At 52.5% G+C, this 24,175-nt stretch overlaps 1 long non-coding RNA gene across 1 annotated transcript in view; it reads left to right on the forward strand.

Annotated features, from left to right (window-relative positions):
- LOC146871953 (uncharacterized) overlaps positions 1-18,035 on the forward strand; it is a 57,634-nt gene extending 39,599 nt beyond the window's left edge. The window contains exon 4 of the long non-coding RNA XR_014959633.1: positions 14,390-18,035. This is a non-coding gene — a long non-coding RNA (uncharacterized LOC146871953). The remainder of the gene's footprint in view (positions 1-14,389) is intronic.
- Positions 18,036-24,175: the final 6,140 nt, after the last annotated feature.

Raw genomic sequence — 24,175 nt, forward strand, 5'->3', positions numbered from 1 at the left:
GGTAGTGAGCTCCCTGGATCTTCCCCACTCGAGGATAGGATCTTAGACGGTGACCTACTGGAAAAGGCTATTTCACTCATCTACAAAAAACTCGTTAACAATATGGCGGATCCCTTGACCCGCTTGAGAGCCAAGTGGGACCATGATGTGGCTGGTCTAGACGATGAAGAGTGGCAGGTGGCAGTGGCCTCTCCCCGGGAGGTGGCCATCTCCTCTTGGCTGCGCTTGGTGCAGTTGAAGCTTCTCCACAGATCCTACTTGTCGGGGCCCCTGATGGTTAACATGGGTTACTCGACAGATGCTAGCTGCGTGCGGAAATGTGGTCAGGAGGGGACCTTTATTCATACACTCTGGGAATGCGCAGTGATACAGATCTTCTGGGAGGGAGTGGTGCGTCAGATGGAGGAAGCGTTTGGGCAACAGATCCACTGTAATATTAAGTTGGCAATGTTGAATATATGGGACCCTACTGACTTAAACTCCAGGGAACGAACATGGGTCACTTTGGGGATGATGGTTGCGAAAAGGAATTTTGCCCGATTGTGGAGGGCACAGAGCCCACCGAGTGTGGCTGACTGGAGCAAGGACATGGAATGGTATATGGAGATGGAGAAGTCCATCAATGAAGCCAGGGGGTGCCCGATCAAATGGACGGAAATATGGTGGCACTGGAATGTCCATAGGGGAGAGATTTGTGAGCCCCCGAGACCCAGAGAAGATGTTATCGGTTGAACCTAGTTTTGTACATATGAGATTGTCAATGTCACTTTATGCTTTATGTTTTGAACTCCATTTCATGTACAACACACACTGCCATCTCAAATACTACTGTGTAGCCTACACGTCATGCCTTTCTTCAATAAAAATAACGTAAAAAAAAAAAAAAGAGTATATGTGCCAGGGACTCCCTTCTATAGGTGCATAATCGGCACACAGTGACATCTGTAGACGCTTTCCAGGTTGGGTATAGTTCTTTTATGGGAAGCAGGTGTAGTCTTGAAGCTAAGATCTGATGTAATGCCTGGCTCCCCACGGCCTGCGTAAGATGGTGCTTAGTCGTTTGTAGAATCTGTGGAAGGCACAGAGTTTCGTGGAAGTCCCTGGTCTATGTCCAGTTTGCAGGAGCAGAGACGCAGCTGCTTTTTTATTGTTAATTTGATGGCAGCATAGTCAATTATACTTGGGTCCCAATTCTCAATGACTAGCTGCAATAGCTCCTTTCATGCTGAAAGTTTATCAGACATGGGATTGTTTAGTTTTGATAAAATGGTTTTTATGACAGTGTTCATGAAAATATCTGGGGCCAAGATTGCCAGATGATGGTATGTTGCTAAAGTAGACAGTTCTTCCAAATTTTGTTAAACGAGGTCAAACTCTAGACGGATCAAGGTGTTTCTTGTGGATGCGGGCAGACGATATATTGAATTTTCTCCAGGTCTTCCTGAGCTATCCCAGAAATGCCTGTTGCACATAGTCAAGAGATGGTAGCAATTTGGCCCGCATCACCCTTAGGATGGCCATGGATGTTGGGCTGTCTAGCGTGGCATGCAGCTTACAGAGGGAGTGTGTGACCATTTTTCCTTTCAGACACAATTTATGTAGATGGATCGAAGAGCGGCCTGTATCACTTAGCCAGGCGCCTGGGTAGTTCTAACTTTTCACACAGTCCAGGCTCAAAGTACCCAGGCGCCACTTAATGATCTTTTTCTTTGGATAGCTTCCAAAGATCACGATTTTGGATTTACTAGCATTAGTTGTTAGCATATTTTTTGGTGTTAAATTCAGCTAGGGCAGTGAGAGCTGTTTGGAGGCCTGTTCTTGTATGGTCCAAAAGGACTAGGACGTTGGCATACTGCATTAGATGTATTTTTTTTGTCCCGATTTTTGGGGTAGCGAGGGAGGCCCCCTGTAGTGCCAGGCCCTGGTCGGCGGTGTACAGGTTGAATAGTATCTGTGCCAAGACACAGCCCTGCTTTAACGCCCGATTTGTGGCAATTGTTTAGTATTAGCCCCTTTTTTAAAAATAGGTTGCAGCAGTAGCCTCTCCAAGAGTTTGGGACCTCTTCTAAGAACCTGCATTCTGTGTACAACAGCAAGATTTGTAGACCAAAAGTTGATATCCTCCCTGAAAAGGGAGCCGGGCAATCCATTGGGGCCTGATGCACAGTTTTTCCGGATCCTTTTTAAAACAGTGCGGACGACTGCCTCACTTGGAGTTGTGAGTTCCACTGAAAGTCTGGGGGATCAGTCCTGGCAGTTTCTGGATTGCTCTGCATGTATTGATCCTTTACATGTGTGAGTTTCTGTTTGCTGGTGTATACAGACTTCATGTGTGCTACCCAGATCCCTGAGGGTATCGGGTTCCCTCTATTAGAGGGTCCAAGGATTAGGTCGTTTAAATATCCCCAGAATTCTATGTCAGGACTGGAGGCGAGGATTATGCCTTCTTTCTTCACTTTATTCGTACAGCAGCACTGAAAGAACAACAAAGACTACATTTCCCATGAACCATAGGGAAAAAAAGTAGTCATCAACATTGTGTTAACAACCAATCAAAGAAAAGAACAGCGTCCAATCAGAGCCTCTCCAGATCCATATAGTCCTTTGTTAGTGTCCAGATCCCCTCTTTCTTCGCTGCTGCGCAGCCAGTTAAGTCTCCTCAGAGTCTTATACTGTTTGGGGGGGCTTTGTAATGTCTTTTATGGCTATATTGTTCTGTTTTGCTTAAATATGCCGTTGGTTATTGCGCGTTGCTGATTTTCACGTAATTGTGCCAATGTTTAATCAGGTTATGGCGAGTTACTAATGTGCGTTCATTTCGCGATTGTAGCGAGTTTCTTGTGTGGAATTGCTATTTCCTACCCGTTTTATCATGTGGGGGTTTTTTAGTGGCAATTCCGTATTTTGGGTTAATCCGCGGGACCGAGAGCTGTCTCTCGCTCCTACACGGTGGTGGCTGGCGCGCTCCGGTCCTCCCGCCGCCTGGGGGCGCGAGACGCTGTGACGGAACACGACGCGTCTCTGGTTTTTCAAACGGTTTCCAGAGACGCGCGCGTTCTGCTGACTGGAGCACTGGGCTGAGAGTGACACCGTTTCTGCGGTCTGTATCGGTCCCGCGAGCCTGTCATTTCGCTCGCGGGCCTTTTTTTCAGCATTTTGATGCTCGTTTTCCCAAAATACATTTCATAAGGGAATACGAGTCTGTATTGTGCACGCTAGCGCTGACGCCTCCCTGGAGGTCCAGTACGTGCCATTAGGCTTGCTTTGGGGACAATTCCAGCCCAGGTCATCTGCATTTATTTAAATTGAGTTAAGGCCAGCCTTTGTGTCCCCTCAGGGCTAGTCACCCTGTAAACAAATTGTGGTTCTGCCACGTGTGAACATTTCAAACGACACCCAGTTTTGTTAATTATTTGCGAGTGCAGCGCAAAGATCCTCTTGCCCTTCCTCCCTGTAATGGATTTTTACGGGGATTATCACGAGGAAGATCCTCTGGCGGACATGCCATGGGGTGATGCTTTTTACGAAGCTGTGGACACCTCTATCTACAGGGCAGTGGACCAGGCCATTTCCCCTTTGGAGGATAGGCTAACACAAAAAATAGAGCAGGCGTTCTTGCGGCTAGAGCGTAGATCGGCTCTGTCTTCTAGTGCCCAGGAACTCCCGGGCCCCCCTCCTCCTAAGCGCCCCTGTGCCCCGGGGGTAGATGTGGACGCTTTTGAGCGCCTCAAACAGGCTTTTATTGATAGCCAACCGATTGGAGGTACGGGCGACACTTCTTCCCCAGGACTCCCAGGTCCTTCAGGGGATCCCGATGCCAGCCCGTCCAGGCCTTGGCTTCCGTCCCGACCCTCGCAGATTCCTCAGACCCCTTCAGTGCCTTCTGATTTGCAACCGCCCCCAAAGCCTTCCGACATGTTGGACCCTAATGACATTGTCCACCCACGTTCTTCGGACTGGCTCCCAGCCGACAAGGTAGCGACGTATGTCGCAGAACATATCAGACGCCTGCTCGAAAAGGGGGCTCGCAATTGTCTCCCGCCCTTCTCTTGAAGGAAAAGTCGCCCTGACCCCGGATATTGACCCGAGAATGTTAACATTCCTGCAGAAATTTATTCGAGACCCCAAAAAGGGCATTGACAGGTCTTGGAGGGCGTGCCAAGATAAGCTCTTGGACGCACTTGGGACGCCACAAAAATTCTGGATATGGCAGAGGAAGCCAAGGTTTCGGGTCTATGATTTCACCCGAGACGCTGGGCTCAGCGGGTAGTGGTTTTTCTAGGTAACGCTAACTGTGCTCTCTCCACCGAGCGGCGGAGGTCCCTCCTTATTAAGATCGACCCAAAACTCGGCGACTTGGCGGATTCAGAAGTGGGGGCAGTCGCCCAAGGGGGACTCTTTGGAGAACTCTTCATTAAAGAGCTGGGCAAGTTCGTGAACACCTTTACTTCATTGGACAGGGCGCAATCCACTATTAAAAAAGTGTTCCCTCGTGTTTTTCGAGGGGCCGGTCGAGGAAGGGACCGGGTGGCAAAATCACCAAGTCAACCAGAGAGGCTCCGGTCAATACCAAGACCAGTCGAAGTTTTGGAACTTCTACCCCACAAGAGGACGCCGTGGCAAAGGCAGAGGACACAGGGGGGGAACGTCTAACACAAACTCTGGTGAGTGTTCTCCCTTTTTCCCCACAAAACATAGGGGGGCGCCTGGCAAGTTGTTACGGGGCATGTTCATCTCTCACCCGCGATGCTTGGATTCTTCAGACGATAAGGGGGTTCCACATAGAATATTTCGGCAACCCTGTTCAACAGGTTCCTCCGCGTCCCATTCAATTTTCGGTTCATGACGCACTCCTGGTGGACGAAGAGGTGGCTTCCCTGCTTCGCCAAGGCGCCATCTCGCTGACAACGCTCCACCCGCGGGGGTTCCTCAGCAACCTCTTCTTGGTAGACCAGTCCGACTGAGGCAAGCGTCCGGTCATAAACCTCAGCGAGTTCAACGGGTGGTTGGTTTACCGCCATTTCAAAATGGAGGGTATTCACCTCCTTCGAGATGTTCTCCGTCCTCGCGACTGGATGGTTCGTTTGGACCTGAAGGACGCTTATCTGGTGATCCCAATCTTTCGTCCTCACCGCCGTTTCCTTCAATTCGCGTGGCGTCATCGGATTTACGAGTTCACGTCTCTCCCTTTCGGGCTCTCTTCCGCGCCCTGGTGCTTCACCAAGGTGCCAAACCGGTGGTGGAGTTCCTGAGAGCTCGTGGGGTCAGGTGGATCGTTTATTTAGACGACCTCCTCTTGATGGCTTCCTGTCCCCGTCTTTTGACTGATCATCTTCAGATGACAGTGACCTTGCTCCAGGACCTCGGATTTGTTATCAATGGGAAAAAGTCCCTTCTTCAGCCGGCGCAGTCCGTTACTTTTCTGGGGTTCGTCATCGACTCCACTGCCTCCACTCTAAGCCTGCCGACCAGGAAACTTGCAAAGATTCGCCACGAGTTGCGTCGGGTTCTGGCTCAACAGCGCGTGTCTCTTCGCCAGCTGGCCCGTGTCGTAGGGCTTCTGTCTGCTTCTATCCAGGCGATTTTTCCGGGTCCACTCCATTACAGGGCCCTTCAACGCCTCAAGGCGTATTTTCTTCGGAAGGGGTATTCGTATTCCCACAAGATCTGCCCTTCCGACGAGGCTCGGAGCGAGATCCAATGGTGGCTAACACACATGGAGACATGGAACGGAAGAGCGATCTTCGGTTCCGTTCCGGATTTGGTCATCGAATCGGACGCCAGCAGGCTTGGTTGGGGCGCTCGCTGTGGAGATCTTTCCACGGGAGGCTTGTGGTCTCCCGACGAACAGAAATTACATATAAATTGTCTCGAGCTTCTGGCCGGCTCGTTTGCCGTGAAATGTTGGACAAGAGACTCCGTACAATCTTGTGTTCTTTTGATAATGGACAACGTGTCGGCTGTCCGTTATATCAACCATCTTGGAGGCACCAAGTCAAAAGCTCTCTCGGACCTAGCGGCGAGCTTCTGGCAGTATTGCCTGGACAGTCAGGTATCGGTCACAGCGGAGTATCTACCGGGCCGGGACAACGTGGAGGCGGATTATCAATCGCGCCACTTCCGAGACTCCAGCCTCTGGAAGTTGGATCATTCGGTCTTTGCCTCCCTCAGCAACCTGTGGGGTCCGTTTACGGTGGATCTGTTTGCATCACGCCTGGACCGCCAGCTTCCCAGATTTTTCAGCTGGAGGCCCGATTCTCTGGCAGCGGCCACGGATGCGTTTCTCCAGGATTGGAACAAGTTTCCTCCCTTTGCGAAGATTACCCGGACAACGGCTCAAGTCCGCAGACAGCAAGCAGACTTGGTTCTAATCACCCCTCTGTGGAGGTCTCAAGTGTGGTTTCCAGTTCTGCTGGAACTTTCATGGGATTTTCCAATCCTACTCCCCCGGGTACCGGATCTCCTCAAGGATCCGTACGGCACTCCTCATCCTCTAGTGTCCACGAAGTCACTGTGGCTCATGGCGTGGAGGATTTCCGGGGTAGATGGCAAGCCCCGGGCCTTTCGCGAACAGCTGAGGAGCTCATCTCTAAAGCCTGGGCGGATAGCACTGTTAAAAGATACAAATCTCTGGAGCGCTAGGTGGCGCACACGAAGATGGCTGCCTCGCGGTGAGGCTCCCGGTGCTTGACCCCTCGCATCCGGCAATCATCCGCTTCCCGCCGTCCTAGCGGCGATCTGAGGGTCCCTACCTGCAGCGGGACCAGGGATCTACACTCGGTCCCACTTTGGGCTGCCTGCCTGCTCCCGGGCTCGAGTTCTGCCGCCCGTTGCTGCGCGGCCGAGAGGGAGACCCGGCTGACTGGTGCTGCCCCCGGCGTTGGATCCTGCGCGAGGCCGCGGCGCCACCGCGTGACTCGGGCCGCGAGGCTGACGGCGACCAGCTGCCCATCGCGGGATCCAGGGAGGGCCCCGGAATTGTCTGACGCTGCGGCTGGCCTGGCGTGGGGCGCTGCTGGGCTCCTGCGTGGCCGGGAGGGCCTGGATCCGGCTGAGGCCTCTACTGGAGCTGACCGGAGGTGAGCGCTGCGGACCTGTGTGGCCGGCCCCGGTGGGCCTTGCCGGCCCTGGCTCCTGGCTCCTTCCCCTGCATCAACTGACGGCTGGCGCTGGAGGCGATTGAGTGGAGGCCTCGCTGGGGACGCGGACGTGCTCTCGCCGCGGGTGCCGGCTTCCACCGCGGGAGGGCCCCCCTCCGGCTGCCGGTCATTGGACCTTCCCCCCCCCGCCACCGCTGGTTGGACCCTGCTGCTGTTGGGCTTGGGGCGCCCTGCTTCCCCTCCCCCGCCTGGGTGGGTCCTGTTGGGGCCCGGGGCCCCGGGCCGGGAGCGCTGTCGGGCGACCCCGTGGGCCCGTTGTGGGTGCTGGACCCGGAGCGGGGACGGCGCGGACGGCGCCTGTGTGAGGGGGCCACGCCGGCCTGCGGAATCCTCGGTGGACCCTGTGAGGGGACGACGACACCTCTTCTCCTTTGCGTTCCCTGTGTGGCCCGGTCGCTTGGACGCTGGGTGAGGCTGGTTGGCGATTCGATCTGCAGCGCCTGGACACCGGTGCGCGCTCCACAAGGGTAGCCATGGGCAAGGACAGGGGCGCCAAATCAGCGGCCGCGCCCCACCAGACCAAAATCGACCGCTTCACGACCTCCGACCCCCCGGGCACGGGCGGGGAGGTGGCACCGACTCCTGGCACGGACCTTGCCGCCATATTGCAGGCCATCACCGCCTCCCGTACGTCCCTTGAGGGGATGGTCGGGGAGGTGAAAGTGGACGTCGCACTACTGCGGCAGGACCTGCGCAATGCCACGGCTCGCATCACCGAGACGGAGTCCCGGATCTCGACAGCGGAGGACGACATTCGGCAGCTCCAAGACCAGGTTCGGGAGCTCACGACTCATTCTAAAGAGCTGCATCGGCGGGCGGAGGATGCCGAAAATCGGGCCCGCCGCAACAACCTTCGCCTGGTGGGATTTCCGGAGGGGGTGGAATCTGGCCGCTCCGATGACTTCCTGGAGAAATGGTTCAAATCTTGGATGCCGTCGGCCAGCTTGTCCGCCTGGTTTGTCATCGAGCGGGCGCATCGGTCGTTGGCCGCCAAGCCTCCTGTGGGGGCCCCCCCGCGCCCCTTCATCTTGCGGATCCTCAACTTCAGGGACAGAGACGCTATTCTGAAGGAGGCGCGGGTGCAGGCTCCCTTGTCCTTCAACAACCACAACATCATGGTATTCCCAGACTACACCCGGGAGGTCCAGGAGCAACGCCGTTCGTACGTGGAAGTGAAGCACAAGATGCGCTCCCTGGGCCTCAGCTACCAGCTTCAATTCCCGGCACGCCTCCGTGTTGTCTTCCAGAGTAAGACCCTGTTTTTTGACACCCCCCGGGCGGCCTGGACTTGGCTCACCGAAGAACGACCGCTGCGCCAGGCCGAGCGGGAGTCACCGGCTCGGCGGCCTTCGGATCGGGAGGCGGCCGGGCCCCGGCGCCCGGGCCGCAGTAGGCGCACGCGGTCTCGGCGGCCCCGGGGGGGGCTGGCGGCTGGGCCTCGCTCCACAAGTGCATCGGGGAGAGGACTGCGGGACTCCTCCGCCTCCTCCGGGACGTCCTCCAGGGCGGCTGGGGGCCCCGGGCGCCAGTCGGCCCGTCTGTTGGACCCGTCCCTGACCCCCCTTCCCGTGTCAGTGGACCTTTCTGATCTCTCCCGCAGCCCAGCGATCTGACTCTTCTCTGTCCTCTGTTTCGGCAGGGGGCCGGACGGCCTGGTCCCGCTGTTGGGGCCTCCACTACGGACCTGGACTCAGCGGCTTCCCGCTCATCTGTAGAGATCTAGGACCGGACTCTGGCATCCGCACATCTGGAGGGGTCCACCACGCTCTTGACACCCGAGCACGTCGCTTGGGGCCTTGTAGTTGCTGTTACAGTTAGGGCGACAGATGCTTCAGTTCTCGAAGTATAGGGTGGGAAATTGGGGGGGGGGGGGGGGTTTGGGTTTGTTGGGGTTTTGTTTTGCTGGTTGCTCCTCTTGGGGCGGGTGTTTCCTCTAGTTTGGGTCTGGTTCCTCTTGCTCGTGTCACACAACAGTTCCCTGCGTGCGCTGGTCCAGAGCTTCGCACTGACATTCATATGCGCTCCACTCGCTCCCGCTCCCCGCCTGGCCTCCCTGGCTCCCTTTCGTCTGTCCTCTGCTCTCCCCGCGCTGCCTGGGCGACCCTCCTTCACTCCCTGCGCGTTGGCGCGGCCTCGGGTCCTCCTGACGCCGCCCCGGGTGCTCGATTCCGCGGCGTATCCCGCTCGTGGCTTCCATGGCTGACCTAGCCCCCGGGGCGCGGATGCGCATCATGTCTTGGAACGTGAACGGCCTGTTGGATAGGCTCAAGCGCACCGCGGTCCTCAAATATGCTCACCGCATAGGGGCCGACGTGCTCCTTCTTCAGGAGACCCACCTTATCGGGGAAAAATGCCCCTTCCTGGCGCGCTATGGCTACAATCGGGTGTGGCAATCAGGGTTTGCTCGTGGCTCCCGCGGGGTGGCGATCCTGCTGCGCCGTTCCTTCCCCTTTGTCCTTACACGGGTGACCCACGACCCTCGGGGCACCGGGATTGCTATCTGCGGCACGCTCGATGGTAGGCCGCTTAGCTTCCTCTCGCTCTATGCACCGCCCTCGGGACTGGCACAGGCTTTGTCCCACGCGGCCTCTCTGCTGGCGCTGCTCCCGGGGGGCACGGTAGTGCTTGGGGGGGATTTTAATGCCGTCATGGCCCCTCAGCTGGACTCCTCGGGACCGATCTCGGACTCTCGCGCAGCTCACGCGCGGCAGCTGGCGGGCTGGGCCGAGGCTCAGGGCCTCTGCGACGCCTGGAGGCTCTGGCATCCTCAGATGCGTCAGTACACTCACACGTCGGCCGCTCACCATTCCCACGCCCGCCTCGACATGATCTTTGTCCCCCCCACCGACTGCGGGGGCGTCCAGGACGTCCGCATTCTGCCCAGAGGGATTTCGGATCACTCGCCGGTCCTCCTGGGCCTGGGTCCTCCGCCGCATACGGCTCGTCCGGTGTGGCGGTTTAGCGCCTGGTTCCTCCAGGACAAGGCGCTGCGCAAGGCGGTGGGTACCGAACTCGTTCAATACTACTCCGCCAATGAGGGCTCGGTCTCATCGGCAAGTACTCTGTGGGAGGCCTGCAAGGCGACCATTAGAGGGGCGGCTAAGGCGCAAGTGGTGCGGCACCGCCAGTCGCGGCTGCAGCAGCTCACTGCCTGCGAGGCCCAGGTGCTCAGACTGGAACAGTCTCTCGCTGCAAACGATGACCCGGCGGCGGCCCGGCGGCTGCGGCTCCTTCGCCAGGAAATTAGCCAGCGGTCCCTTGATGCGGCCAGGCTCCTTTGGCAGTCCTCGGTGGCAAGGGTGTATGGCTGGGGTGACAAGAACGGTGCGCTGTTACATCGCCTGGCGACCTACCCCAGGGCGTCGTGTATCATCCCGGCGGTCACGGATTCCACGGGGGTGCTCCGGTCCTCCTCTGTGGAGATGGCAGCGGCTTTTGCCCAATTTTATTCTCAGCTCTACCGGGCCCGTGCACCGACTCTTTCCTTGGCAGCTTTACTCACGTCTGGGGGCGCACACCTCGCTCGGCTTCGGCCGGCCGAGTGGGAAAGCCTGGAGGTCCCCATCTCCCTTGAGGAGATTGGAGATGCCATTGGGCGTACGTCCGCGGGGAAGACGCCGGGACCCGACGGGTTCCCCCAGGAATTCTACGCCGCATACAGAGACACCCTTGTCCCGCGGTTGTGCGCTCACTATGCGGAGGCGATTGAGAAGGGTTCCTTTCCCCCGGAGGCGGATATGGCCACGATCGTGGTCTTGCCTAAATCCACGCCACCGTCCACCGACAGGGCGGCCTACCGTCCCATTTCGCTTATTAACACGGATGTGAAGCTCTATGCGGCGATCCTGGCTCAACGGCTTAGGCCCTTGCTGTCGAAATTGGTCCACCCGGACCAATGTGGCTTCATGCCCGATCGGGGCACCCGCCACTGTCTCCGCCGTCTCCATGTGGCCCTGGCCCACCGCCATCGGCTCTCCCCGTACCTCGCTCTCCTCCTCGCTGATTTCGAGAAGGCATTTGACTCAGTGGGGTGGGCCTACCTATTTGAGGTCCTGACCTGCATGGGTTTTGGCCCCCGGTTCGTGGGGATGGTGCGAGTCCTATATGCCCATCCCCGGGCCAGGGTCTTGGTCAATGGAGTGCTATTGAGGCCATTTCGGATCGGCCGGGGGACGCGGCAGGGTTGCCCACTGTCGCCCCTTCTCTTTGCCCTTGTGATGGAACCCCTAGCCGCCCTGATTAGATCTGATCCCGTCCTTCGGGGCTGGGAGTGGCCTGGCCTGGAGGCCGACAAAATCGCACTCTACGCGGACGACGTCCTGCTGTATCTGAGTGACCCGGCGCACTCCGGACCCCGTGCCCTCTCCATCCTGAGCCGTTTCGGCCGGGCGTCTGGTCTATCCCTCAACTCGCGGAAATCGGTGCTGGTCCCGCTGCACCCATCCAGGGAGTGTTTTGACTGGCAGGAGACCATCCCTCTCCGCCGGCTATCGTTCCAGTATCTGGGTCTCCCTCCTCCCGGAGCTGAGCTGGGCACTCAATGTCACCCCCCCTGGTGAAGAAAGCCAAGGCGGACTTGGTGCGTTGGCACCAGTTGCCTCTCAATCCGCTAGGGAGAGTGGCCCTCTATAAAATGATGATTCTTCCCCGGTTTCTCTGTGCTGCAAAACACCCCCCTCTCCTTTCCGCGCCCTTGGTTCCGCGAGTTGGACGCGATGGTGACGAGATTCCTCTGGGGCAGCGGGAGGCACCGGCTGGCATTATCGACGTGCCGCATACCCACCTTTGATGGGGGCCTGGGCATGTCTGACCTCTATCTTTATTATCTTGCCACTCGCCTGCTGGTCGTACATGACTGGTTTGGGGGGGGGTTGGTCTGACCCAGCCTATAGGGTGGAACTCGGTGAGTTGGGCTTCTCCGGAATCCAGGATCGTCTGTATGGCGCGTCCGTCCCCGCCTCTTGCCCGGATATCACCAGGGCCGTATTCTTGTCCTGGCGAGCGGCGCTCCGTCATACCCGCTGGACGGGGAGGCTGACCCGGGTCACGCCCCTGTGGCACGGGACATGGCTGCGTGAGGTCGCGGCGCTGGAAGGGTTTCGATCGTGGGACTCAATTGGCATTTCCCAGCTGGGGGACGTCTGGCGGGGCGGGCGAATGTGTTCCTTTTCAGAGCTGCAGGCGCGCTTCTCCCTCCACTCCTCCCAATTCTTTAGATACCTCCAGCTGCGCCATGCTATACGCACCCACACCCCGCTGGACATCCGGCTGCCGAACCACAGCCCCCCGGAGGCTCACGTTATGCTGGGCAACTTGGGGAGGGGGGGCGTTTCTAGGATTTACCGCTCACTCGTCAACTGCACCCCTACGTCCCTTGAGGGCCTTAAGGAGCGCTGGGAGGGCTGGGTGGGTCCCCTGGACGAGGCCGACTGGCGGGACGCCCTTATGGCCCCCCGCTTGGTGACGGCCTCAGCTCGGCTACGGCTTGTCCAAATTTATTACTTGCACACTGCTTATCTCACGCCGGCCCGCCTACACGGCGCGGGCCTCTCCGGGGATGCGACTTGCCCCCGCTGTGGCTCCGAGCCGGCTGATTTTCTTCATGTGGTGTGGTCCTGCCCGGAGCTGGAGGGGTTCTGGAGGGGCATTGAGTTCGAGCTTACGGAGGTCCTGGGGTGGGAGGTGCCGCATGAGCCTAGACATTCCCTACTGGGCATCACGGATGGATTGGATGGCACGCGCTCAGAACACCTGTTCCTCATGACGGCCTTGATGGTGGCTAAACGAGACATTGCAGCGGCATGGAAGCAGCCACAGCCGCCAACCGTAGCTAAATGGGGCGCCGGGGTGGACTGGTGTGCGGCGCAGGAGCGGACTCTCTATCAGGCACGCGGCTGTCCCAAGAAATACCGGAAGGTGTGGGGGAAATGGCTAGGCAATATACCTTAGCGGAGTGGGTTGGGGGGGGGGAAGGTTTTGGGAGAGGGTGGAAATGTGACGCGTGGTGGGGACTTGGAGGGCCAGACGTTTCTTTTTGTTGTACTGCTAAAAACAATAAAAACTTGTTTATCAAAAAAAAAGATACAAATCTGCGTGGGGCAGATGGTCCCGTTGGTGTTTGTGACGGGATTTCGATCCCGTGGTCGCGGATGTGGTCCACGTTGTGAACTTTCTGGCGCATTTGGCATCCAACGGCTTCGCCTATAGGTCTATTAACACTTTCAGGTCTGCCATCTCCTCGGGTCACGTCCCGGTTGGAGGCTCGGCTGTGGGTGAACACCCTTTGGTTTGCAGGCTCCTACGGGGTATTCAACTTTCCTTACCACCGGAACAGCGGTATTCGGCTTTATGGGATGTTAATCAGGTCTTGAATCTCTTCCTTTCCTGGCAACCCAATAGGTTTCTATCTGTAAGGAGTTGTCAGCAAAGCTTGCAATGCTTCTCTGCTTGGTGTCTTGTCATAGAGTGTCGGATGTGCGCGCTCTAGATATCTCGGGTCGGATGTTCACTCCAGATGGGGTGACATTTACCCTTTCACGCCGGACAAAGTGCCATACGAGAGTCGTCTCCTACCCGGTTTTCTTGGAGTCTCCGAAGCTCTGTGTGGTCCGTTGCCTCAAGGCATATGAGGAAATGACGGAAGACTACCGTCCTCCGGGAGAGCGTCAGCTTCTCATTGCGCTCCGGAAACCCTTTAAGGCTGTTTCTTCACCCACCATCGCGAGATGGGTTCGTTGGGTGATGCAAGAGGCTGGCATTAGCCTCAGACATTTTGGGGCGCACTCCACAAGAGGAGCTATGGCTTCCAAGGCGTTTGGTGTGGGCGCCCGCTTAGAGGATATCCTCAATGCGGCAGACTGGTCCTCTGATTCCACTTTTAAGCGGTTTTACTTCAAGCCAATCCTCAATATGGCTCAGCTGGTCGTGGGCAAGCTTTAAACAAGCATAATCCTCGCCTCCAGTCCTGACATAGAATTAAAAATGTCCTAGCTATCGTAACGGAAAGTTTCAATTCTATTAAGGACTCGGAGGCGAGGATTATCCCGCCCTGTGATCTCAGAGGAAATCCCTCCCCGTATAGAAGTAAGTAAAACATTTTTCCTTCATGCTTATGTCAAAGGAAATAGTACTTGATTGTATGTAATGGTTTACCTGTTCTGTATTTTTCTCTTTCTACTTGATACCTAGGGTTGTATTTTCCCCTGGTAATACTGCCTTGTTTGTTGCAGGTTCTGATTCCCACAAACAGGACTCCTGAAGTTGAGAGCTGGGCTGTCTTCGCGCTCCGAAAGAGGGGATCTGGACACTAACAAAGGACTATATGGATCTGGAGAGGCTCTGATTGGACGCTGTTCTTTTCTTTGATTGGTTGTTAACACAATGTTGATGACTACTTTTTTTCCCTATGGTTCATGGGAAACGTAGTCTTTGTTGTTCTTTCAGTGCTGCTGTATGAATAAAGTGAAGAAAGAAGGCATAATCCTCGCCTCCGAGTCCTTAATAGAATTGAAACTTTCCGTTACGATAGCTAGGAAATTTTTCATTGTTGGGCCTTGTTCGGTGCAAGCAGGTCAACAATTGCTATCCATTTCCCCTCAGTGTCTTCACGTTTTAGGTTCCAAACAAGATGCCTGTGGGCCTTTGTTGCTAGTTGCAGCTGCTTCTTAGAGGCTTCAGTTCCTTTTTTTTTATTGTGTGTTCTTTGTCTTGTTTTTAATTGCTGCGCACTGTGTTTGATCTGTAAAGCTGAGCCTTGATTATAGGCTCCCGTGCTACTTTTGGTGCAGAGGGAGCTCTCATGAAGCAGAGTGGCTAGTTCTGGAGCGAGATGTTCCCATTCCCCTATGATGTCCAGCACAATAGACCTCAAAGCCCAGCTAGTCCATATAGATTTCCAGGAGTCAAATTTGTTAATGGTGATGTTCACCCAATTGATTCTCCTCATAAATCTGTACTGTTCCTCCCCGTTTGAGAGCCCGAGATGGCTAAGGATCTATTGGTTGTCCACTGAGGTCTTTAGACTCAGCACAAGGGCTGCATGGTCTCTTTCGCTCCAGGGGAGCACTTTGTAGCTTGACATAAGGTTCGCTAATCGCTGGCTCAATAAGATATAGTCAATGGTTGCTTGGTTGTCGTAAGTTGGTGGGTGAACTATGCCCTGCATGAATTGTGTAGATAGGAAGTTCACTGATTCTAGATTATGCGTCTGTAGGAAGGTAGTAAATCTCCCGGTGCTCCCAGTTGTACTACTGTCAGCGTTCCGTCCCCCGATGTGGTGCATGTTAAGATCCCAGAGGATGATGATTTCCAGGGATGCGTGTTGTGTTATCAGGTTTTCGATCTGCTGGATCAGCTCAATGAGTTTGGTCTTAGCTCCTTGACCGTGGGGGTTATAGTATACATTGTTCAGTAGGATGGATAGTGGTCCTTCAGCGCACTTGAGTCCTTTCAGGATGTCAGCTAAAACCACGTCGGAGGTGTTTTTTATTTCCATAAAGCTCAGCTTCAAGTATTGCTTTATGCATAAAGAAATGCCCCCAGAAGGTCTCCCAAACAGACACGCAAATAAGGTCCGCCCCTTCAAGGAGCATAATCGCCGTCGGGCTTTGTAGGGTCTTATGCATGCCTGCCTCGTTCCAAGTGAGAATAATTAATGTTCGCTGATGTTATTATGGTATGTCTTAAAAGCCCAAGGAACAACATTACAGCGGTTATGTGGGAAATGAATACATTTGTAAATTATCCAAGTGTACGGATTAGTTAGGCATTAGACCCAATTATACCCACTCACGTCTGCGATTAATTGAATAGCCATTGCTCTGGGATAAGAACTCATTGAGGTATCTGGACATACATGTGCACAGAGATAGGGATGTGGTGGTATCGGACTGCCACAGTCCCGTTCCAGACACTAAGTATGCAAGTAGAATGATGGTCCAAACTACCATTGTACAATGCAGGTAGATTAGCCGTCACTAACATAATCATGCGCCTAAAGTGTTGTAATTGTTCACCAATATATCAATCCCTCTGAACTAGTTCTACTTTAGTAAATTGTGCATTTTGTTATGAATGCTTATATGGGCCAGACAGCAGCATATTTTAATTTTTCCTTATAATAAAGGGGGCTTTGTAGTGTTCGTCTTGGAGAGATGTTACTTTGGAGGACAGACCCATTTTGCTGTGCCCCGGTTCTGTCCTCCATTTAGCCAGGGCTGGACAGGCCTTTTATTCCAATGTGCATTTCCCTGGGGGGCTGGAGACTTAGAGGCCGGTTGTGAAAGCCCTGGGACTCTTCTGGATCCTCTGCCACTTTCTCCTATTCCCCAAGGTTAATTTCAGCAAGTATAGGGAAGTGTCAAGTGAGAGAAAGAGAGGGAGGAAAGCGTAAGATAGAGAGAGTGATTAGGGAGTGAGAAGAGAGAGAGGAGAGAGGGAACACATGGAAAGAGAGAGAAGGGACATGGAGAGGAAGGTAGGGGACTGGTTTGAGCATTTTTGTCAGTGCTGCTTTTGGTTACTCAGCCCGGCCCTGCATTTAACTAGCCATATCTGGTAGTAAAATGAGACTAAATTGAGAAGGTCACATTAAAGATTACCTTAACATCACCCATATGAGCACTCTTATATTGATGGTTTGATTTACTAAAATTCTCCAGCCTTCCAACTCCTGAATATATTATAGTTCCCCAGATGAGGGAAATGGTTAGGCAAGGCATTACATAAAAGAGATATGACACGATTGGGTGTCCTATATATAGAAGGGACATTTTGGCCCTCAAACAATAATGACTGAAATGTTCCACCAGGCCTTTAGGCACTTTTATTTACCATAGAATGACGCAGGCTGAATGTGTGGAGTTCATGTAAAAAAATTCCACCTAAATCCCTCATGAATTATGTCGGAATTTGTACTGCTGATGCAAGTGTTTATTGCACCTGACTCCAAGAAATCAATATCCAGATTATATACCTTATTCATTCATATATGCATGTAAAACTATTACACACACTCAACAAAGATTACAGGAAAGAGATTTAGAAACCAGGAGAGCAGATGCAACACAGCAGTATTGCTGTGCATGAATAGGCTCAATATCACCACATTACAGACACAAAGTACTTCATCTTAAAGTCATAAACCAGGTGTATTATGGCATATTACCCCCATGTGTCTTAGGTGTCACTCTATCCATTCTGGTGGGAACGTTTTTATATATTAAATTAAAACAACATTAATGCATAGACACGGAAATGCTATATGTAGAGAGAAATCATGTTCTTCAGGTTTAGATCGACTATAGCTAATGTAGGCCTGAATTTTAAAATGAGTAACATTGGTTAGCATGTTTGCTTTGTAAGACATGAACATTTTCTTTCCAGGAGAACTGGAGTTCTAATTGTTAAACGTGATGCTCTTTTTCTTTTTTCATATGTGAAGATATGTTTTCTTTTCTTTGTGATCATGGAATGTTTTAATGAATTGCACATTCAAGAAGACACCTGCAGCCTGGTAAATGTATCTCATCCTATTACAGAGAGTGTAAGTTTGAAGGACAGAGAGAAAAGCTTGTATTGTGTGAAATCTTGAGAACCTTCCTAAAGCATTATTGCAACATCTCGCTTTAACCTGATTGGACTGATTATACTCATTATGAGAGCCGCGTGTAGGTGTGTAAAATGTTAAAGCTTATGTATTTTAATTTAGCAGATGAGTTTCAGTTGTAGTTCAGAGCAGACCAAAGTAGGAGATTTTAGAATACTCTCCAAGAGAGAGTACTGACTTTCCTTTGTCCTTCCCTTTTAATGCAACATCATGCTATTTTATCCTCTGATTTATAAGATTTTGATTTAATTTGAATTGCATAGTAATCAAAGCACATATATATTGATTGTTGATTGAGACCAACTTTTAATAAACCTTCATGATTTTGAAAACTCAAATGTTCGCTGTCTTTCTTGAGGAGCTAATGTGCTTCATGTTTATTTAACGTGTTGATTTGTTTACCAGGCTCAGCTGTGGAACTCAATCAATCCAATAGCACTTTATGAGCCCTGAAATTAGTACCTAGTAAAGCACTCCCAAATCTGTTAGCCTAGGATAGCTGAGGATTGTTTCCGACTGGGCTTGGAGGATTTGAATTTCGCTCCTGAACTTAAAATTTTGCCTCAATCCAATCTGGGTTCTCGATTCTCCATGGTCCAATTTGGATTACTGACGGCATTCCATTCTGAAAGAGGTTGCAGTACCCTAGGATTGTAAGTACAAGCAGGGCTGTATATTTTTTGTTATGCAGTTTGATCAAGAGTTTTTGAGAGTCGCTGTGTTTGTGATTTTTGATGATTTGTCTTAATTTTGAGATGCAGTGCCCAATTGTGTCCCAGAAGACATTAAATTGAATTTAAAGGTTTGAGAGTCCTTTCATGTCTATCGCTTGTGCTTATTGTGATTAATGAGCTTATTGTTCGGAGTTGAGGTTTAGGTCATCGGATTTGCCGCAATCCAAGATCCTAGAAAAGGTATATTTAACTGGTATTTGTCTTGTCTGTTAAGGTTGACGTGTTGGACTTGGACTGTGAGGTGCAAGGGCCAACTAATGATAGGGACTTATTACTCTTCTGTTGTGAGATTATACTAATTTAGATTGGTATTTTTTCGATCCTTCACGCACAGGAGTAGACCACACTAGTCTGAGTGGGTTGCCCTCAGTCGACAACTCACTTGTGTGTTTGGCAGCAGCGGTCGGTAGTGGGAGTAACTGCAGGGCAGTGATGTGGAGAGGGGGAGGGGCAGGGTGGGGGGCAGTAAACTATGGATTACGGAGGTTTACAGGTAAGTTAACATATAAATTAATAAAATGAATTTCGTTGCGTGCACTGCATCGCATTTGGGGATGCAGTGCACGCAACGAAATTCGTTTTATTAATTTATATGTTAACTTACCTGTAAACCTCCGTAATCCATAGTTTACTACCCCCCACCCTGCCCCTCCCCCTCCCCACGTCACCGCCCTGCAGTTACTCCCACTACCGACCGCGGCTGGTGTTTGGTAGTGCCAGGCAGCCGCGGTCGGTAGTGGGAGTAACTGCAGGGCGGTGACGTGGGGAGGGGGAGGGGCAGGGTGGGGGGTAGTAAACTATGGATTACGGAGGTTTACAGGTAAGTTAACATATAAATTAATAAAACGAATTTCGTTGCGTGCACTGCATCCCCAAATGCGATGCAGTGCACGCAACGAAATTCATTTTATTAATTTATATGTTAACTTACCTGTAAACCTCCGTAATCCATAGTTTACTGCCCCCCACCCTGCCCCTCCCCCTCTCCACATCACTGCCCTGCAGTTACTCCCACTACCGACCGCTGCTGGTGCCAGGAGGATACTATTTCCTTATTTCCCCTCAAGCAATTGCAGATTCTCTTTTCCTCTAGAAGTGAGAAACGCTGTGTGTTGGGTTGTGAGCTACCTCATTAGTTCTCACACTTAGATTGATTATTTAGCTTGTGTGCCGCAGTGGAATCGGTCATTACATTATCTGGGGTTGAACCGCAATTGGTTGGTTCCGGGGAGTCCCGCTGGGATTGGGTGCTGGCATTGTTGAGTACTGCATGGTGATTCGCTGGAAACTGTTAGTCATTTCATTGTTGTATTTACAAATTCGGTGTTAGTTTGTGTGAGTAGCAAACATGAAGATCGTTAAGAAGAAACGAGCTATGCTGAAAAACGATGATGCACCTGTTTGTCAGGATGAGGAAGCTCCTCCAGAGGGCACATCTGCATACGATATTGCCACTAATTTCAGACCCAAACAAATGTGTTTGGGTCAAACAATGGAATAGGATCACAGTGAAAGATGGGTGTTTGCAATTTCCCCTGTATGGAAAGTTCAATTTGAAAATATTAATAAAGAGAGATGTATGAGATGAACCCTGAATCAAGACATGTACAGTTTGAAGAGATGTGTGCATGTGAACCTGCTGTGCACAAAAAAGGAAAAACAGAAATATTAAATGAGAACAAGAAATAAAATGCGTAATTGGATGGACTCAACATGGAATGCAAGACAACAGGGATTTCGAGAGTGTGCTTGAGGATGTGGGTGTTTATCCTGTGTTTGTAAAGGAAGAGAAGGAAGTGGAAAGGTCACGGGATGGAGGTAGGGATGATACGAGAGAGCATGAGGGTAACAGTGATCGGATGATAAAATCTTTGATGATTTGTTGAATTCTTGACCATCTTCATATAATGCTATCCCTCAACCTGTAGTGCAACATCTACAGCAGTTGAGGGCAGCAGGAGGGAAGCAAACTGTCAGGCCGGCAGTAGCCGTATACTCTAGGCTCCTACTAACCTGCGGATCGATCGGCAGGAACGATGGCGTGTAGAATAGTTCTCCCTTCCCACTGGTGCAACCCCACGCTGGCGAACCAAAACAACCAACGCGTGGTAGAGGCACTTAGGGGGAAGAAGAGAGGAACGAATGAAGGGAAGGATCGGGTCCGCTTGTCTCGGAACCGGATGGTCTGACGGGTAGTGCTCTAGTAAGCTGCAGTAAGGGGGAGACAGACAAGGCACAGCATTAGGGACGGAAGTACCACTTACCTCCTACCTCCCTGCTCCCCTCTCAAGGGCCACCACTCACCTACTGTGGGCGCTAACTTCGATTCCCCAGTCAGGGAGACCGTTGGCATCACGGTCTTGGAAACGGTAGATAGGGTATGGCTTGTGCAGAACCAGTTCGTTCTGTTGATGCCCACGCGGTAGTTAACCTCTCTACCGTGGCAGTATCCAGCAATGCCTATCTAAACAATATGGTGTTCTCTCTCTGTCAACAATTATCGAAGTAAGCGGCAGGGCTTCCACGCCTCCTCGCGCTGTTCGCGCAGGACGCAGACGAAGGAGACGGAAATCGGGTATTCCTCGGGAAAGACTCTGGGCTACGGCAGTTACGTCACTGCCTAGCAGATGATATGCAAACGGGTGCTCCTGCTCCTCCCAACGGAGTGTCCTACCTGATACCGGCTCTAGGTACCTCAGGCAAGAACGGGAACCAGGGAGACTTCAGGAGCGGCGTAACAACGGGTACTGGACAGGGAAGTCACGATGCTGCAATGGTAAGCGAGCGCTCGTCCTCCAGCGGGGAATACCATCCGCTAAGGGCTGTCTTCAGGGAACCTCCTCGGATTGTCAAGCGCCATTTCTCCAGAGGGGGATGGTCTTATAGCTGCGGTCATGTGACCGACCCCGCTTCCGGTGCTCCGCCGTTGGATGTCCCGAGGTCTTCTGGGACTTGTAGTCGGCCTTAGGAGTGCGCTCCTTTGCCGCGCGGTTAGATACCCCCGGGTGGCGCCGATCTGCTGTCTGGAATCCACATGGCTCGCGAGGATCATGACAGTACCCCCTCTCAAGGACCGCCGTCTCGGCGGTTGTCCTGGTTTACCAGGATGTTGGGCGTGAAACTGTCGGAGTAGTTGTGGACAATGTAAGTTAGCTGCTGGTTCCCAAGTCCGTTCTTCCGGCCCAAACCCTTTCCATTCTACCAGGTATTGCACTCTTCCCCTCACTTGTCGGGAGTCTAATAAGGCCTGGACTTCGTATTCCTCTTGCCCTTCTACCTCCACTGGGAGGGGAGTCAGAGGTAGTCTCATGTTGGCAGGGCATGGCCGGAGAAGGGAAACATGGAAAACAGGATGTATTTTCCAGGAGGCAGGAAGGCTTAGTCTTACCGCAACGGGATTCAGGACGCGGTCTATTCTGTATGGCCCTACGTACTTGGGTGCCAATTTACCCACCCCCTTTAGATGTAAGTTCTTGGTGGATAACCATACTTTGTCTCCTACTCTATACTCGGGTTCTGGCGTTCTCTTTTTGTCAGCGTATAGTTTTTGTGTGTTTTGCGCTGTCTCTAAATGGAGTTTGGTTTCTCGGAGAATGGTGCGGAGATGTGTATGGTGTTCTTGGATTGTAGGGTGTGTCGAGACTACAGGCCACTCGAATGGAAGAATGTCGGGGTGGAAACCATAAAGACAAAAGAACGGGGAACACCCTAGGGTGGTGTGTTCTGCGTTATTGTAGGCGAACTCTGCTAACCATATTAAGGGGTACCACTCCATGGTGTTTTGGAGGGTAAAGCAGCGCAGGTACTGTTCTAACGTCTGGTTCAGACGTTCTGTTTTGCCATCCGTCTGGGGATGGTAACTTGTGGATAGACGGGCATCAATGTTCATAGTGTCACATAGTTTTCTCCAAAAGCGTGAGGTAAACTGGGATCCTCGGTCTGTGATAAGCACCTTTGGTAGTCCGTGCGCTCTCACCACATGTTGTAGGAATACCAGAGCCAGTTCGCCCGCCGTGGGTAGTCTTTTGAGAGGGACGAAGTGGCCCATCTTTGTTAAGTGATCTACAATTACTAGCACGGTGGTGTAACCTTCACAGGGTGGCATCTCCACGATGAAATCCATCGATACTGTATGCCATGGGGCTGGTGGAATGGGTATGGGACGCAACAGCCCCGCTGGTTTCGAATGGCTGACCTTACTCTGCGCACAGATGGCACAATTCTTCAGATATTCTTTGGCATCTGTTCGTAATGTGGGCCACCAGAAGGATCTTTCAAGTCCTGCTATGGTTTTGTATTCCCCCATATGGCCTCCTAGCGCGGAATCATGAACCCAGGCAATCGCTTGCTGTTGTTGTGCTTTCTGCGGGAGAAATAAGGCATCGTTCTGGAACAGGAAGTCCCCTCTTTTTGTTCTGTGGGCTGGGTCGTTTTGTATCCAGGCTGAAATGTTGACGTCAGTTAAGGACGCCTTTACAGCCTCAAGGTATTCGTCCGACGAGGTGAGAGCATGCACTTGATGAGCAAACGCCTTGCTGGGCAGGATCGACGGTGGATCGGAGGGTAGGCTCTCTTCAGGGGGTATGGTTTCTTCCATACGGGATAAGGCGTCGGCCTTGCCGTTCTGGGGTCCAGGTCTGTATTTGATGAGAAAGTCATAATCTGAGAAGAATAGGGACCAGCGTAACTGACGTGGTGTGAGGGCTCTGGCCGATTTCAGGAATAAAAGGTTTCTATGGTCAGTGTACATCTCAACAGTATGGCTTGCCCCTAGCAGATAGTGCCTCCACTCTTCGCACGCCCGTTTAATGGCCAGTAGTTCCTTGTCCGTAATGGAGTAGTTCACCTCACTCGGGGAGAGTTTCTTGGAATAAAACGCCACCGGATGGAGTTGCCCCGTTTGTTGGTGCCGTTGTGATAGCACTCCTCCTATGGCGTATTGAGACGCATCCGTCTTCACCACGAACGGCAGGTCAGTATTTGGGTGTAACAAAATGGGAGCTGTTGTGAACCGCCGTTTTAGTTCCTGAAAAGACCGTTCCGCCTCTTGATCCCAGACGAAAGGAGTATTTTTTCTTAGTAGACGAGAGATGGGGTGGATTACCTTCGAGAAATCCTTTATGAAACGCCTATAGTAATTGGCGAACCCCAGGAATCTTTGTACCGCCTTAACGTGGCTTGGGGCCTTCCAGGAAGTGATTGCATCTACTTTGGCGGTATCCATTTGAAACCCTTGTGCATTAATGATGTACCCTAGGAAGGCAACTTCCTGTACATGAAATAAGCATTTCTCTAACTTGGCATACAACGAATGTCGTTGAAGACGTGTCAACACTTCCTGCACATGGGTGATGTGCTCCTGTAAGGTGGACGAATAGATGAGTATATCATCTATGTAGACTATACAACACACCTCCAGCAGACCGCGGAGAACTTCATCCATGAAGAACTGAAATGCTGCTGGGGCGTTGCATAGCCCGAATGGCATTACTTGGTACTCGTAGAGACCGAACTTCGTTCGGAACGCCGTCTTCCATTCGTCCCCAGATTTCACGCGAACCAAATGGTATGCACCTCGAAGGTCAAGCTTGGTGTATATTCGGGCCCCTTTGAGCTGGTCTAGCAATACGGGAATCAAAGGGAGAGGGTACCGGTTCTTGATGGTTATCTTGTTG

Source organism: Triturus cristatus, chromosome 1_1 (assembly GCF_964204655.1).
Source record: "Triturus cristatus chromosome 1_1, aTriCri1.1, whole genome shotgun sequence".
Taxonomy (NCBI): Eukaryota; Metazoa; Chordata; class Amphibia; order Caudata; family Salamandridae; genus Triturus; species Triturus cristatus.